We start from the raw sequence: 15,829 nt of genomic DNA on the forward strand, positions 1-15,829 counted from the left end.
CAGTGAAGTGAAACCTGCTAGGACATTTGATGTTTTATTACTTTCTACTAAAGTTATTTATAGCTCAACATTCACAGGTCAGAATTACCAGAGTGGTGGAAATAACAAAGTCACATTTATCATTATCTCATTTTCTGACAAAATACAGAAATTAAAAGACTTAAGAGCACTAAGACTGACGCTATACAAGAACAAACAAAAATATCTGTCCCTTTTTCCATGGCTGGAACGTCTGTTTTTACTTACTACCTGGAACATGGGCATGGGCGCTCCAACAAGGTCTCTTCAGCCAAATGTCAGGGAAGGTTAGGCAGGGTGGACTGCCTGCCTGAATAAAGCACCCCCAAATCTCACTGGCCTAATGCAATAAATGGTTTCATCGCTCCTTCACACTGCATTCCAGTGCAGCTTGCTAAGGGAGGTTCTACTCTACTCAGTCATTCAGGACCCAGGCTTCTTCGATCTCATGGCTCCATCATACCCTGGGGCCTCACGGTTCTCCCCCACTCTCCCTGCAGCTGGACTGACGACCAGAAAGATCGCAAATGTCTGGAAACATCTTTGATTGTTACAACGAGGCAATTGGCATCTAGTGGGCAGGGCCCAGGGATGCCACTAAACACCCCACAGTGCACAGGTCAGTTTCCCCACAACAAATAATTACCCAGTCCCGAATATCAATACTGTCGAGATTCTGCTAAGCCTCTAACCAGTCACCAAAATCAAATGACATGTCAATGCTCAGGTCTACCACCATTTTTCACGGAGATACACTCTAATCCAGCCCAACATATCCACATATCAAGTTTGTTCATTCACTTGTTCATCCTTTCGTCCATTCATCCAGACTCCTGAACGAGACAAGGTCCCTGCAGTCAGAGAATTCTCAGTGGAGCAGGGAGGTAACCACATACAAAATTATCACACACAGAGGTAAGTGGGATTACAAAGAACAAACGGGGGGGGGGGGGGCGCCTGGGTGGCTCAGTCGGTTGAGTGTCCGACTCTTGATTTTCAGCTCAGGCCATGATCCCAGGGTCATGGGATCGAGCCCCGTGTGGGGCTCTGTGCTGGGCAGGGAGGCTGCTTAAGGTTCTCTCCCCCCTCTCTCTCTAAAATAAAACAAAATAAAAACGAAGAACAAATAGAAGGAAAACTAATTCTTGCTTCTTCCTGAGATAGCTGGAGGAGAATCCGTAAGGCGGCGGAATGAGTAGGAAGTCTTGAAGCAAGCATATACTTAAAGCTTTCCATCCAGACATGGTGTTTAGTGGGAAGGGGCAGTGGGGGGACAGGCAGACAAGGCACTCCAGGACAAGGAAACTATATGAACAAAGGAATGGCGATATGAAAGGAGATGATCTATTCCCCTTTTGGTGTTGGGCAGAACAGTAACCAGGGGAGAAGGGGTTGTAAGAAATGCTTTTTTGGGGGGCGCCTGGGTGGCTCAATCGGTTAAGCGGCTGACTTCGGCTCAGGTCATGATCTCTCGGTCCGTGAGTTTGAGCCCCGCGTCGGGCTCTGTGCTGACAGCTCAGAGCCTGGAGCCTGTTTCAGATTCTGTGTCTCCCTCTCTCTGACCCTCCCCTGTTCATGCTCTGTCTCTCCCTGTCTCAAAAATAAATAAATTAAAAATAAATAAATAAATACCTTTAAAAAAAAAAAAGAAATGCTTTTTTGTTCAAACGATGTTTTTAGTAGCATATTCATGAAAGTCTTAAGCTCCCAGATACACGCACTGGCTCTCAGTCAAGTGGCCCTTCAAGAAACAATTCACACCACCAAACTACATAGAAACTTGTTAGCACAGGGCAAAGCTCAGATAACAGTTGGAAATCTCACTGCAAATTTCCCAACAGATCCCATCACCGACTCTCCAAACCATGCGGCCTCAAAGTCAACATCAAACTGATTGAGGCAGATGTGAACCCAAATCATCCATCTTGGTTCCCAGAGACAGAACAGCACAGCAGTCAGATCTCTTTTTAAATTATATTACACCAAACTCATTTTTTAAAAAAGCATTAACGCATTTTTTTTTTTTCAATCCCAAATCTCGACTGTGAATGCGGCTCCCAGGCTGTGGATCAGAGCACAGAGCACACAAATGCCTAACTCGGCTCTGACATAAACTCACCAGGTGACCTTGGGCAAGACACCTAACTTTCCAGGATCTACCGCCTCTCAGAGAGCATGCTTAAAGCAGTTAGGGCTGTGCCTGGAGCCTATGATAAACATTATCTGTCACCTCTGCTCTATAGGTATCTCCTCCATCCCCCGCCCCCCAACTTTCTTTCAGTTGTCAATCCACACACTGTGGAATCCCACACAGTCTGGGAAGGGAAGCATCTGATAAACGTCCATGTCATTTCGTAGAACATGCATTATTAATAACAACGTCAATTTGCTTTGGGCAAGATGCTTTTAATTACGAAGCCAATAGCACCATGTAAACAACAGTTGTTCTTGACTTTGAAGCTAAAATTGAGTTTAGAAAATACCACGCTCCTACACAATTATTTACCCCGTTATTCGCTTTAACTCGCCTTTCCTCCCTCAAACTGTTGTCCCTCTCTCTCCTTTTCTCATTTTCGCTGTGATCAGCTCTGGGAAAACAAAGTGTATTTAGCTGTTAAGTACTATAGATTATATCGAGCGACACCAGTCACCTAGCACTAAAAAGCCTCATAAAAGGAAGAGATTTGTTTCTCTACAAGTCAGAATCTCAAAGGAGAAGTTAAACCGAGGGAAGTGAACTCCAGAACCAGAGGAACATCAGCCCGTGCAGAACTGCTTCCTCCTGCAGCGAAAACAACCCACTTCTAGGCTGTTCTAAGTGGACATCCATGTGAAGCCCATTCACCTTTAGAAAGAGTAGCAACAGAATCTAATGGCGATGCCCTTTGCCATGAGTCAAGGACAAGGAGCAAAATGAAAGCCAAGGCAACCAGAGAACCGAGGCCGAATCACATTTACGCTTCCAAATTGATTACCACTGCCTTCCTAATTTACAAGGAATTCTAAACTGTCTGGACAGCATCCGTTTTTCAATTTCCATTCCAGACTAGCCTTGATTCCTGAGGGTGTTATTTTAAGGAGCAACTTAAAGACAGGGTTTGGCGCTCTCCACGGACAGGTTCCACAAATAAGATGTAATAAATCTGGGGGAAAATCTAACATATTCTTTTTAACTCCTTGGTGAAGGCATTTTTTTTCCTGGCAAATCAAAGACCTCCTTGTAGGAATGAATGACTGAGGTAAGATGCGATTCTCAAATACCTTGTGTATTATTATTTTGACATAACTCAAGATGTGTGAACGATTTGTTTTTGATAGCTCTGACTCCACTGTTGGAAGAAAAAAAAAAGGAAGTGGGTGATTCTGCAAAGAAACACTAACTCTCTCAACTAATATTTAGCATCCGTGTGTAGAAATAAAGGCAATTTAGAAAATGAATTCTGCTTGCCTGTGAGTTTCCCCTTCCATAGACAAACCATTTACCTTTTTCTCAGGTGAAGCAATAGCCCAGGAAGAAATCTAGCTTATCAGGAACATAAATGAATACGATTTCTCAGTGCACGAAGTGATTACACAGGAATCTGAGGCGTCAATGTCTAGCAATTGCCCTCAGGTGCTATGTGCATGGGGTTTTTGCAGACCTACCAAGCTAATTACTGTTTCTGGCAATTTGCTGCAAGTCCTAACATCCCCAGATAAATAGTTACACTTCCCAAAAAGAAACAGAACACAAAGGGTTATCACTGGAGGCATCAGCTAAAGACTAGAACAATCTGTGGCTTATCCAAGGGCCTTATCGGTTGCCATCAATCCCATGTGTTAGTAATGGAGATTCAGGAAGAGGGAATGTCGGCAAATTGGAGCCCAGGCTCCAGCTATCTCCACTCAGTAGAGTGGCCCAGTTCCCTTCCCGCCCCCCAACCCCACCCCCCAAACCTCCCCCACATCCCCCCTCCCCTCCCCTCCGCCGCTGGAGTGAACAGACTCCTCGGGAAATCTCTCCCTCAACTCTGGGAGGGTAGCACTGGGCACTGTGCACACAAGCACTCCTATCACACTCCTGTTATGTTCACAACATGTGCGCATTCCAGAAGCATCCTTAGCTGCAAACAAAAAGACACGGCAACTCATCAGCTAGCGTCACATGGTTCCACCAAGAAGAAAAAAAAAAAAAAAAAACAGGCAAGAAGAACATAAGCTCATACATAAAAACACGAGTTATCTGCACAACAAAGGAACCCAGAGCAGATCTAGGTGTATGCATTTTCAAATCAGCTGTCAAAGGGCCCAGACTGAAATCCTACAAAGATCAGCAACCCAGCCCTGAATTGGAACCCAGCTCTCAAAGATGAAACTCCACCAGTCCCTCAACAAGTATTTATTGAATGTCAACGGTGCCCCAAGCCCTGTGCAACAACCCTACCAGGCACAGCAAATACCGTGGTTTGTGGAGCATTTTTAAAAGATCCCATTAACTTTACCTTTATGTTGTATAGTCCAGTTTTCCTTCCTGCCTGTGCTAAAGAGATCTCTTCTTTAATAAAGATGGCAATAATAATAATAAAGATCCCATTCCAAAAAAAGATCCATAAATAAAACGACTGACAAAGCCACGCTGGCCTTCTGCAGTCTTATCCTGTCCTGTTCTCTCCTACCTCCTTTCTGAGGATGGCTGCATCTGTAACCATGTGAAGTGTCCCCAAAGCCTGCTTCAGGATGCTAAGACAGTCACAGAACCAGGACAGGACCCCTAAGTAGGGTGATTAACTCATCCTAGGTTTCCTGGAACTGTTCTGGTCTTAAAACAGAAAGTCCCTTAACCTGGGCATCCTCTTAGTCCTGGCCAAGCTGAGTCACTGTGTCATCCTACATCCCAGGAAACCAGACCCTAGGAAACCAGACCCTTGCTTTGCCTGGGAGGAGCGAGACCACAGGAAGGGTGTCTGGTGCTCTTTACGGAAAGCCTGAGTCCCCTGCAGGTGGTCTCACAGCCTCCCTGCTTCCTCCAGCTTCCACTGAGAAGGCCTATCCGTTTAAACCCCACATCATTTAAGCAAAGCTTTACAGAGGCTCTCCAATGACAAGACTCCAATGACAAGACTCCAATGACATGACATACAAAGCAAATCCTCATAAAAATGCCAAAGGCCGTAGTTACTTAGATGTGGTTATCCTCTTGGCTGGTTAACGAGCTTCTTCAGTTCAGAGCGCAACTATTCATCCTGAGATTTCCAGAACTGAACACCAAGACTGGTGGATGGTAGATGCTAAATAAAACAGACATTAATAATAGCCGCCATTATGTAGTGTTTACAATGCACAGGGCAACACGCTAAGCACCTTATGTAAATGATCTGACTTACTCTTAAATAAGTCAATGAGATTGACTGTCCCTCCATTTTCCAGATGAAGAAACCAAGGCCCAGTCAGACCTTATTTACTCAAAGTCATTACAGCACAGCCAACACTTGAACCCAAATCCATCTTGCTTCAAAAATTCTATGTTTTTAATCACTTAACTAAATTAGGATCAAGTAAGGTGGGTATGGATGGTAAGGGATCAAGAGTATCAGATGTATTTGGTTTATTCTGTCCCCTGTTAGCTTTACCATTACAAAAAATAAAAGGCAGAAAACCAAATTAATTACAAGTTTGTACATTAAGCTAAGGAAAGGCAAGGATTTTACTTAGAATTGTACAGAATTGTGCCCAGCAAATGGCAGGCACTGAGTATTTGAATAAAATTAATATACACAATTTTATATCTAACATGGAGTTTAGTCACTGATCCTCATGCCCAGGTGCCCTGGGTGGCTCAGTCGGTTAAGTGTCTGACTTCAGCTCAGGTCGTGATCTCGCGGTCCATGAGTTCGAGCCCCGTATTGGGCTCTGTGCTGACAGCTCAGAGCCTAGAGCCTGTTTCAGATTCTGTGTCTCCCTCTCTCTCTCTGCCCCTCCCCCACTCACACTCTGTCTCTCTGTCTCTGAGAAATGAATAAACCTTAAAAAAAAAAATTTAAGTCACTGATTCTCAGTGTTTCAAATGCCATTTTACCCATCACCAGAGGTGAATAGATGGATTCCTATCTTCGGTTTCTTACATGTTAGCCTGATGAAGTAGGACTGGATGGACAAGTTCTTGCCCCAGATAAGGATGGCTCTCTACCTGTATGGTTGAATTAGCTATTATTCACTTAAAATAACCATAATCCTTATGTCTCAGGCAACAAAGGGGCAAATTCTCTAGACAAGGTACAGAGATCTATCCACGTTTTTCTCCAACCCCTTTTAACCTGCAAGGAAGCAGTTTACAAACCCTAACCTAGAGCAACACAAATGGAAGAGAATATCACACCAAACACTTTGTTTTTGAGACATTTATCTCTGCTCCATTCATTATCCCTCAAACGGAGAACATTATTTTCACGTCAATGTATTCCTGGCCATTTTCCTCAAGCAGCTGAACACATTTCCTCTTTCATAATAACGCTATCCATAATGATCAAGCATTCCAAGTGTTAAACAAAAGTTTCTATCATGTGAATGAGTATTCCAAAATCAAAAGAGGCGAGGCAAACCAGAGGTCCATCACGAAGGCATTTACAGCTAAAAGCTAATTACAAAGGGAGATATGGTAGCCAGCTGTGGACAACTGTCACCCGCTAAGGTCCAACCCAAACAGCACAGTCTATTTCTTGAGATTGTGGGGTGGCCTGGAGATTATGGGATGTAAAGTTCTAACACGGCTTGCTATATGTCACAAAGGAGAAGACATTTTTGTTTGTTTTGTTGTTGTTTTGGAAGAAGCAGACAAACTAAAATCGAAAAACAGTCTACCAATAACAATTCGTTTTCTTAGAATGATGACCCTCAGTGAGAATGTTCACTTCCCAACCACTGAAATGTATAATGCAGCCTGGCAACTCTAATTTGATTCGATATTTAATCATTATTAATGCAAGTAGGGGAAGCTCTTAAAAAGAAGTTTTCTTCTTCTTAACTTCCCGTAGGTCTATGACCAAAAACATCCATAATTCCTTTATCGCAGTGGGTCGAGATCATTTCTGTGCTGTCAAAGATTCATCAATGACTGAGTATTTATTGAGCCCTTATGCTGTACGCACATGGTGGGGAATACAAAATAGGTTCAAACCTCATCCAGTGTTCATCTCTAAGGAGCCTGCAAGAGAAAGATCTTGCTGGTTTCAGTCCCTACATCCACCAGCTCGAAGGTCCCCCTGGAGGAAGCCAGATCCCTCACCCTTCCCCCCAGCTGAGCAGAGACTGGAAAAGTCCCATTCCCATCCTGGGACATCTTTTCAGTGTATCTCCCTTTACATGAAGTAGCTTGAGTGGGTTTCTGTTCCTTGCAGTTAAACAGAAAGAAAAAGACACCTCAATCTCAGGTGATAATACAAGATAAGTGCCCTTTGTGGAATGAATGAATGAATGAATGAATGTTGAATGAAATGAGAGATGTAGGCAATTTTGTCAGAGAACCTGGAAGAGGTGAAGGATTGCGATGGGCTAAGGAGACAGACTTAAATTTTTTAGAAGAGTTAACAGCCAGTCACACCTTCAATGACAGAGTATAGGGAGAGGACATTGCAGGCTATGGAATATTCCAGAATTTTAAAACAGGCTGTGCAAAGCATTTGGGGGGAATAGTGTGTTAACCATCCAGCTAATGTGGCATTTTCAGAGCCAAAGTCAGGGATGGGCATGAAGTCTGGGGTCTAGGTGGGGAAAACTTTAAAGGGAAGACTAAAAAAATAGAACTTCGTCCCCAAAAAGCAGAAGCCACTGAAAGCCATTCCCTATTAAGCAAGGGAATGAACAATTCAAACGGCCTACTGTCCTGAGAGTATCAGCATTTTGTAATATGGATTGGGGTGGAAAAGCCAGGAGGTAAGGGTACCCACTCTTACAGTCCAGAGAAATGAGGTCCCCATCTGGGATATGGCGGTGGGGACAGAAGTTCATCTGTTAATCAGCAGAACTTCAATATTAATAAGAATACTCCCTATTTTCACACTTATCTGTCCAAGCTTTTGCCAAAACCTCATCAATGCTGACAGAACCTCAGGGAGGAGTGTATTAAGTGTGGTTATCTGGATTTATAAATGGAAGGTGAATCAGAAAACACCAGGACAGAGCACGGCCCTCCAAGATTCCACCTCATCTTGACTTTGCCTCCACCAGAGGCTCGTCTGCATTTGATCAATACCTTCCCCGCAAGTGCGGTCTGATAGCCCAGGAAGCCTGTGTGATGTCAGAATAACTTTTATCATGCGAGATGTTTGCAGTGAGTGTTAGGTACGCAGGAATTAATAAATCCAGTGGCAAAGAAGGCATCCTGTCCTACTCATGCTCTCCGCTCCCAGTAGATCACAAGGAGCCCCCCCGACCCCACCCCACAATTCTGCAAAAAATGCACTCCAAGCCTCAGCAGCCATACAGGGTCTGGGCCAGAAAAACCACAGGCCTCGACGACCACCCAAAGGAGAAACAAGTCGCACACACTGCTGGCCTTACGTCTTACGATGACAGTAGGTCATCCAGAAAAAAAAAAAAAAAATCCTTAAACATCAAACAAGGACTTATTTTATCCGAAGGAGATTTCAACCGCGAAGGCGGGCTCCTTGGAACACCTCGTGGCTCACCAAGCCAGGGGTGGGGGAGCAGGAAGACCAATGCCTTCCTCCCTTTTGCTTTGTCCACCACACCTTCGGGACGGGAGCGCTAGGAGCCACCTCCACCCTGCAAGTGTCCTCCACCTGGACGGCCGCCCTCGTCGTGCAATTACAGCGGCGGGTGCTCAAGAGGCCAAACAAAATACAGACGTGTGTTTTGGAGCTTCCCAAATATATTTCGAGCCTAGCCTCTCAGGGCCTCATTTCCCCTCCTGCTAGGTCTGCGCCTCGCCCTCAGCCCAGCCCCCACGCACCCCGACTCGGCTCCTGGAGGTCCCGGATGGGCTATATTTGGTTCTCCCTGCTGGTTTCTCCGCCACTCATTTCCCACTTTCCCTCCGTTTGGATGCAATAGTTTGTCACCCCAGGGAAGCAGAGGGTAACCTCTGCATTCTGAGGCTAACACTGATGTCCTCTAGCCTCTGTGACTCAGGGGCCAGCAGGCATTTTACCGTATCGCCTGTCTGGGGAGAGCTGTCTTTATAGAAATGACTTCAGCAAGGTGATTACTGAGCCAGAAGCAATACTATTTTGTTAAATTCCACGCTTATGCCGCAGGTACTTATCACATCCTAAAAATTCTAATCCATGCATGCATTTATCACAACACCAACAAAGGTATTTAAGGAACCGGCGCGTCCTACAGCAAACTCTCTCTACCAGCCACCAGCTGCTTAATCCACAGCCCTTTGCAATGCCTGCCCCTCAGCACCCAACCATTTTGAGGGACAGCGTGGTGAGGAAGGCTTTAAAACTGACCACCTTCGTTGTCAACGTTGTCAACGTGGTGGCTGATGGAAGCACGAATGTGCCAGAACACCAACCCGGTGTTCTGGTGGTCCCGTGACCAGAAAACAGCACATATCCAAAGTGCCTTTTCTAAACATCAGAGTAACAAGGGGGTGACCCAAGGCCACCCTACACACATGCCTGCCCCCTCGAAATCTTAGTTGTGGCCCTTATTAGGCCCACGACCACTCCTTCTCTACCCCAGGCTGTTCCAGACAAACTCAGGAAGTCTTAGACAAGAGGCAGATGGTGAGGGAGAGAAAGTCTGTAAGTAACAGCTCTCTATTACATAATGCTAAACACAGAACCTCCTAGAACTAGCCCTGGAACTACCTCCTTGCCTATCGCTTCAGAATAAACAACTACTCAAAACAGGCAACAAGAGAGAACACTGTAATTTTTTATTTGATGATCAATGGACAATCACATTAGTATATATAACACCAACATATCAGTAAATACCATGGTGGGGCAGGACCAAATTCCTTAAGATATTTATTATTCATTCATCGCACTGGCACTCGTAAACACCCAACGTCTACAAAGCATGAGCTAGCCCCACGGGAACACACTTCATAACCTCATCTAGGCCACACCACCTGCGGAGGTCATGAGAGAGGCTCACCTATATCCAGCTGTCCCTTCTGCAGGGCGAGAAATATTGAATTGGGGTTCAAATGGCATCATAGGACTAGTTGTGGCCAAAGCAACATAAGTCACTTGTGGGTGACGTGGGTGTCGTGAATACAGACAGCAAGATCCTCCAGAGTTTCCTTTCCCACACTGCAGGGACCTCACACACACACTCAGGGTCACACCTCCATCACTTTGGGTCCTAGAGGGACTATGACGAGCAAGGCCCACCTGCTGACCACGCAGGACACATCGTATGGGAGAGAAAGAAATCTGTATTTAGCCAGAGATTTGGAGGTGATTTCTTACTGCAACTAACCTAACCTACATTGCCAATACGTCGCTGTTTATAAAAGACAGAACCTGCAAAAGTGCCTCCCCGCTCCCACCAACTGTTTACTAAATCAGATAATACAAAAAAGCAGGGTTTGTTTCAAAATTCAAGTAATTCTTTGAAAAGGAGAGGGTGCAGACAGGATAGACAGGTTCAAGCAACTCTGAGGGAATAAAGAATGAAACAGAATGACCTTTCAACAATGGTGAAATCTAAACATTCACATGGAATTTAGCTGAAGAGCTGAAGACAAGGTCACCTTCGGACAACAGGTCCGGTCACTTATGAAGTAGTGATCTCCCCAATGAAAGAGGCATTCAATGATCATAGTCCCTCAGCAGTCCAATACCACCCTTTGTTCCTCTCTCTCTAGCTTCCTTTGAATTTAATCAGAATCAGGTCTCTGAGAAGCTCCCTGAAGGTGGTTCATTTTTATGTCTCCAGTCACCCCACGCCCCCACCCCTTGGCATCTTTCACAGTCTATGATCTATCAGGTGCTTGATAAACATCTGCTGAATGAATTAAATGAACATTGTAGAAAGGACTCGGGCACTGGACGCAAAGGTTGGTCTGATAACCTTCTAGGGCTCCCCCAGCCTACAGCTAAACACTACTGCAGACATCTGGGGGCAGGGAGCCTCCACCTACAAAAAGAAAAACCAAAATAAGCATCAATACAACACTTTATTATGACTTATTACCGCACACAGTTTAAAACCACAGGAAACCTAACACTGCACTATGGCTATCTTTGTTCTTGGACGTGCATTTACATGTGCAGGCAACTGGTCTTCCCATGGGGAATTTTGTGTGTGAGGTATTTATTTTTTCTATTAAAAAAAAAACCACACCCTTTGTTTCTATTGCATTATTAACACTCCCTATTATCCCATCACGTGGCTTTTCCTCTTGCTGGAACACAGCACACACCCTGCATTATTGCTGACATTAAAATTACTTGTCAAAGTACCTCTATCCTAACACCATTACAAATCTGATCTTCCCAAAGCGGTGGCCTTTGTTCTAGCTGAGACCAGATAACTCCCTCACCTCTCCCAGGGATTCCTGGATGCTCTGAGTATAGGGATCAATGCCAGTGCCACTCCTGTTTTTTCAAAGTCCCCTTTCAAAACACAACTACCCTAGAGGTGAATGACACATGTTTCAAGTTTTTCAATTTTATCTTTCTGTGGGTTTGGGGGCGGAAATGGTGACGAGAGAGGCTGCCATAGCCACGGCACTACTGTGGCTGCAGTGCAAGAAGACAGAGCACCAGGAGCCCGTGGCCCTCCGCAATCGCTTCTCCCGGCAAGATAAACCTTGAGTCCACCCCCATCACCATTCTTATTCTCTGCTCCTCGTGCAGGATGCCAGGACTCTGCCCTCTAGGAGACAATGCCAGTGCCAAGGTGTCCTGGTATGTCTGAAGGTTACCTTTTCATGGAGCTCTATCGAGATAACCCCAGATTTCGTTAGCTCGACATCGAAGCAGAACTATCCTTGGAAAGAAAGGTACCGGCCAGAGTTTTTGGAAAAGCACCAACGACCTAAAGATAAAATGCAGACCGAGAGCCTAATGGTTCATGGCTATGTAAATGGAAACTTAACTAACGCTCCCGGCTCTCTGTTCTTTTTCTGCTCCCCCAACTGCCCTCCCTTCCACCTCCCAGTTAACTTACTGCTGGCATGTCCCTCCTGATATTGCAAACACTATTACAATGAAGGCTTGGAGGAGAGACATTATTTCGTAAGAAGGTTACTACATCTGACCAATGCCCTAGTTGAGCACTGGTCAAATTTATAACCGGCCTTCCAGCCATACCTTTTCAACAAGCGATATCCATTACCAGACTGGAGCCAAAATGTATCACTACAGATAAGAAAGCAGGCATATATCCAAACCCCACATTCAGACACAACTGTCTATGTATTGATTCTATCAAAATTCCCATCAGTAGAAACCCGGTGGAATTTATTCGACCCCAAACGCACCCTGCCCTCAATGACTTTTTCAAAAGGAAGGTTTCAAGTCATTTGCAATTTCCTTCTCAGACCCAGGAGTTTCAGCAGCCCCCAGGCTCCTCGACACAGACAGCAAAGGAATGGATGCAGAAACCACCCAAACAGCCCCGTGCAAACACTGCTGGCCCAAATGACCCAGAGACACCCAGGCGGCTACCCAGACTACTGGGGGTTACCTGCATCTGTCACCGAGTCCCTTTCACCCCCTTCTGCATGATGACATCAAGTGGAAACGGTACGCGTTTGGGAGGCAAGAGGCTGACAAGCAGGAAGCACAATTGAGCCTGAGCTTTGTTCAGCCTGCAGTGAAATACATGCAGTAAGGGTTAGATACGCGCAGCAGAGAAAGAAATCCGAGCACCCTCCCCGGCCAGCGGCGGTGGAGTGGGTGCACCGGGAGGTGGAGGAAGGCGGCGGAGGCGTGGAGCGCCCGCCAGCCGCGGAGGGGGCGTAACGCTCCCTAATTGTCTCTACAGGATAAATACCCCCCTCCCCCCACTCCGCTGCAGTCTCCCCCGCCCCCAAGTTCCCCGGTGGCACAGCTTCCACCAGCAACCGTAACCCCTCAAAAGGAAAGAAAGACGAGAAGGCGTAGAATAACATCTTGGGGCAAACACACACTAGCAAAATATACTAGTAAACCAGGTTATATGGGAATGCGGGGCGCCCGGTCACCCGCCCAGACGCACACGCACACACACACACACACACACACACACACACACAGCGGCGCTGCATTCACAAGCATCCTTTCTTTCGCCCCTGTCCGCCACCTCATCAAGTCACTGTCACTCTGTTCAGCCGATTTCTCTACTCTTTCCAAAACCGTGCAGCGCTCCCCCCGCCCCACCCCCACCCTAGGCGGGCTCGGGGACGGCAGCCTCGCGTGCAGCGTCCCACGCGTCCAGCCTGCTTTGTCCTGCCGCTGCCGTTCCAGGAGCAGGCGCCCCAGGCACGTGGGTCCGCACAAAAGACCCCCCAACATCTGGCCCGCCACTGCTCCCTCTCCTCCCGAGAGGGGCTCCGGGGCGGCGGAGTGGCGCGCGAGGGCAACTTCTGGGGGGCGGGCAACGCGCTCGACCAGGGGCTCGCTAGGGGACCATCCCGGGGCGCGTGCGGGGTGGGGGCGCCGCTGGGGCGCGCGCGCACGTGCACCCTCAGGGGCGCGCGCGGCGCGGGCACGAGACGCGCTCCCTCGGACCGGAGCTCCAGGGGGCATCCGAGGACTCGGAGGAGCCGCCGACAGCGCCGCTCCCCCGCCCCAGCCGCCAGCCCAACTCCGCCAGCGCTCCGGAGACACGCAACTCCAGGGACCCCGTCCCCGGCGCCCGGGGGCCGCCCCGCTGTGGCCCGCGCTCCCCTTCCCGGGACCCCTGCGGCCCGACTCCCCCCATCCACTGTGCAAAAGGCGCCCCCCGACACACCAGGCGGCGGCTCCCCTTCCCCGCTTCCCTGGCTCCGGGCGCGGCCGCCGTGGGGGCGAAGACATCCAGCCCTTCGCGCCCCTCTCGCCGCCCCCGACCCGGGAGGGCCAGGGCAGAGAAACAAACCGAAAGTCACCGACCTCTCTCCGCAGCGGGCTCGGGCGCTCCCTACAGAGGCGGCGGCGGCGGTAGCGGTAGCATCGCGGGGTGGTCCCGGCGCGCCCGCCACCCGCTCCGCCAGACGCGCGCAGCGGCAGGCTGCGGGGCGGGCGCGGGGGGCGCGGCGTCGGCGCCCGCAGCCCCTGCCCCCGGCTCGACCCTGCGGGAGGCGCCCCACCTGCCCGCCGCGCTCGGCGCTCCCGGTCGGACACCGCCGCCAGGCGCTCGGCTCCGAGCGGGAGCTTTTTGTGTCACCGCCCAGACCCAGGCACCGAAGGGGGTGGGGGCGGGAGGCCGGGCTCCGCTCCCCGCGGCACCGCCCCTCCCCGGCGGCTCCACCTCCTCCGACACCTCCCCCCCCTCCACGCCCCCGCGGCGGCGGGTCGGGGACGTGCGTCTGTCAGTCCCGCCTGCCACACCGACACCCCGAGCGCGGAGCTGCCCACGCTGGCTCGCGCGCTCCCTTGGCCACGCCCCAAGTGCCCAACCTCGGCCGGGACCTCGGCGTTGTCTTTCCCCTCGCGCAAGGGGGGGACCTGGGCGACGATCAGGTGTGAAGAGGCCGCGTTCGGCCGGCTCCAGAGCGGAGCCGAGGTGGGGGCAGAGGCTGGCGGGGACAAATGTGCGGCTGGCGACCGAGGGACTGGAATCCGCGTCACCTCAGATACTTTTGGGCTGCCCCTAAAAGTTCACGTAATCCAAGCAGGGAGCGGTCCTGCTTTTGTGGAGTGGAGGACGCGTCCGGAGACGCCGGAACAGATACCCCGCCCCCCACACACACACCCCACCGCCTCGCTCCCTGGGAGGGGTCGGGGAGTAGGAAAGAGGCAGGTGCAAGTCCTGAGGGTTATGGCAGGTGCGACCCACCGAGGCCCACCTTATTCTCCACCTTGAAACCCTGCTTAGAATGACTACTTCCTCCAAGGAAATGTAAAGACCTGGTCTCTTGCCTCTTGTTGTGACTGCAAAATTGGGGAATGAAGGAGGGGGAGTCGCCCGTAGAGGAGGGTATCCGTGCTCTTTTTAAAGGATTTCTATGCAGAATGAAGATCCAAAACTCTATTCTATGACTCTGGTAAAGATGAGCCTTGACCATCCTGCCCGGATCTTCAGCACCAGGGCTTTACTGAATCCATCAACAGAGCATATGCAGCCTTTCCACTCCTGCTGGAGTGGAGCTGTCTTTCTGTCCTACTGTCTTGTCCACAAAGAAAGAACTCCCATTCTAACCTTTGCCAAAAGCTCATTGAAGTGCTTCTCCCAAGGAAAGGAAACCCTGTGAACCAACGAGGGGGCCCTGTATGACCTACTAAAATTCAAAGTGTACTCAATCGACCCTCCTTGTTCCACGAGTAAAACCTGTTAATGGTCTTTCCAAATGTGTTGTCACTAAGCACATACAGAAATCAGTCACCCAGGGACAGGTTTATAGCTCGATGGCTGTCAGTTCTCTCCTAACTAAAGCGTTCACTTGGCTCCTACCCCTTTTCCCTTCGTTCCCTGAAGTTCCTCGCTGCACCTGGCAGGAGTGAAAACTAGATGGGGGCTTTAAAAGCCTCAGGTATTCTTGAAGCAGACTTTAGGAGTCTTTATTTTCGGCCTCAATTTCAGGGCAGAAAAAAAAAAAAAAAAGTTTTTTTTTCAATGAGATGCTAACGAGAGTGTTGAAATCTCTGATGGTGACCAGGAGCTTGGAATAGGATGGTAAGTTATCACACCCAAATATTTTACCGGGAAAGTTTAGCCTATAAATATT

The 15,829-nt window shown here is 48.7% G+C and overlaps 1 protein-coding gene across 1 annotated transcript in view; it reads right to left on the bottom strand.

Annotated features, from left to right (window-relative positions):
• Positions 1 to 14,113, bottom strand: part of RNF152 (ring finger protein 152) — a 72,454-nt gene extending 58,341 nt beyond the window's left edge. The window contains exon 1 of the mRNA XM_042962337.1: positions 14,055 to 14,113. The gene's annotated coding sequence lies outside the window, so the exon portion shown is untranslated. The remainder of the gene's footprint in view (positions 1 to 14,054) is intronic.
• Between the last annotated feature and the right edge of the window lie 1,716 nt (positions 14,114 to 15,829).

The sequence above is a fragment of the Panthera tigris genome, chromosome D3 (assembly GCF_018350195.1).
Source record: "Panthera tigris isolate Pti1 chromosome D3, P.tigris_Pti1_mat1.1, whole genome shotgun sequence".
NCBI classification, from domain to species: Eukaryota; Metazoa; Chordata; class Mammalia; order Carnivora; family Felidae; genus Panthera; species Panthera tigris.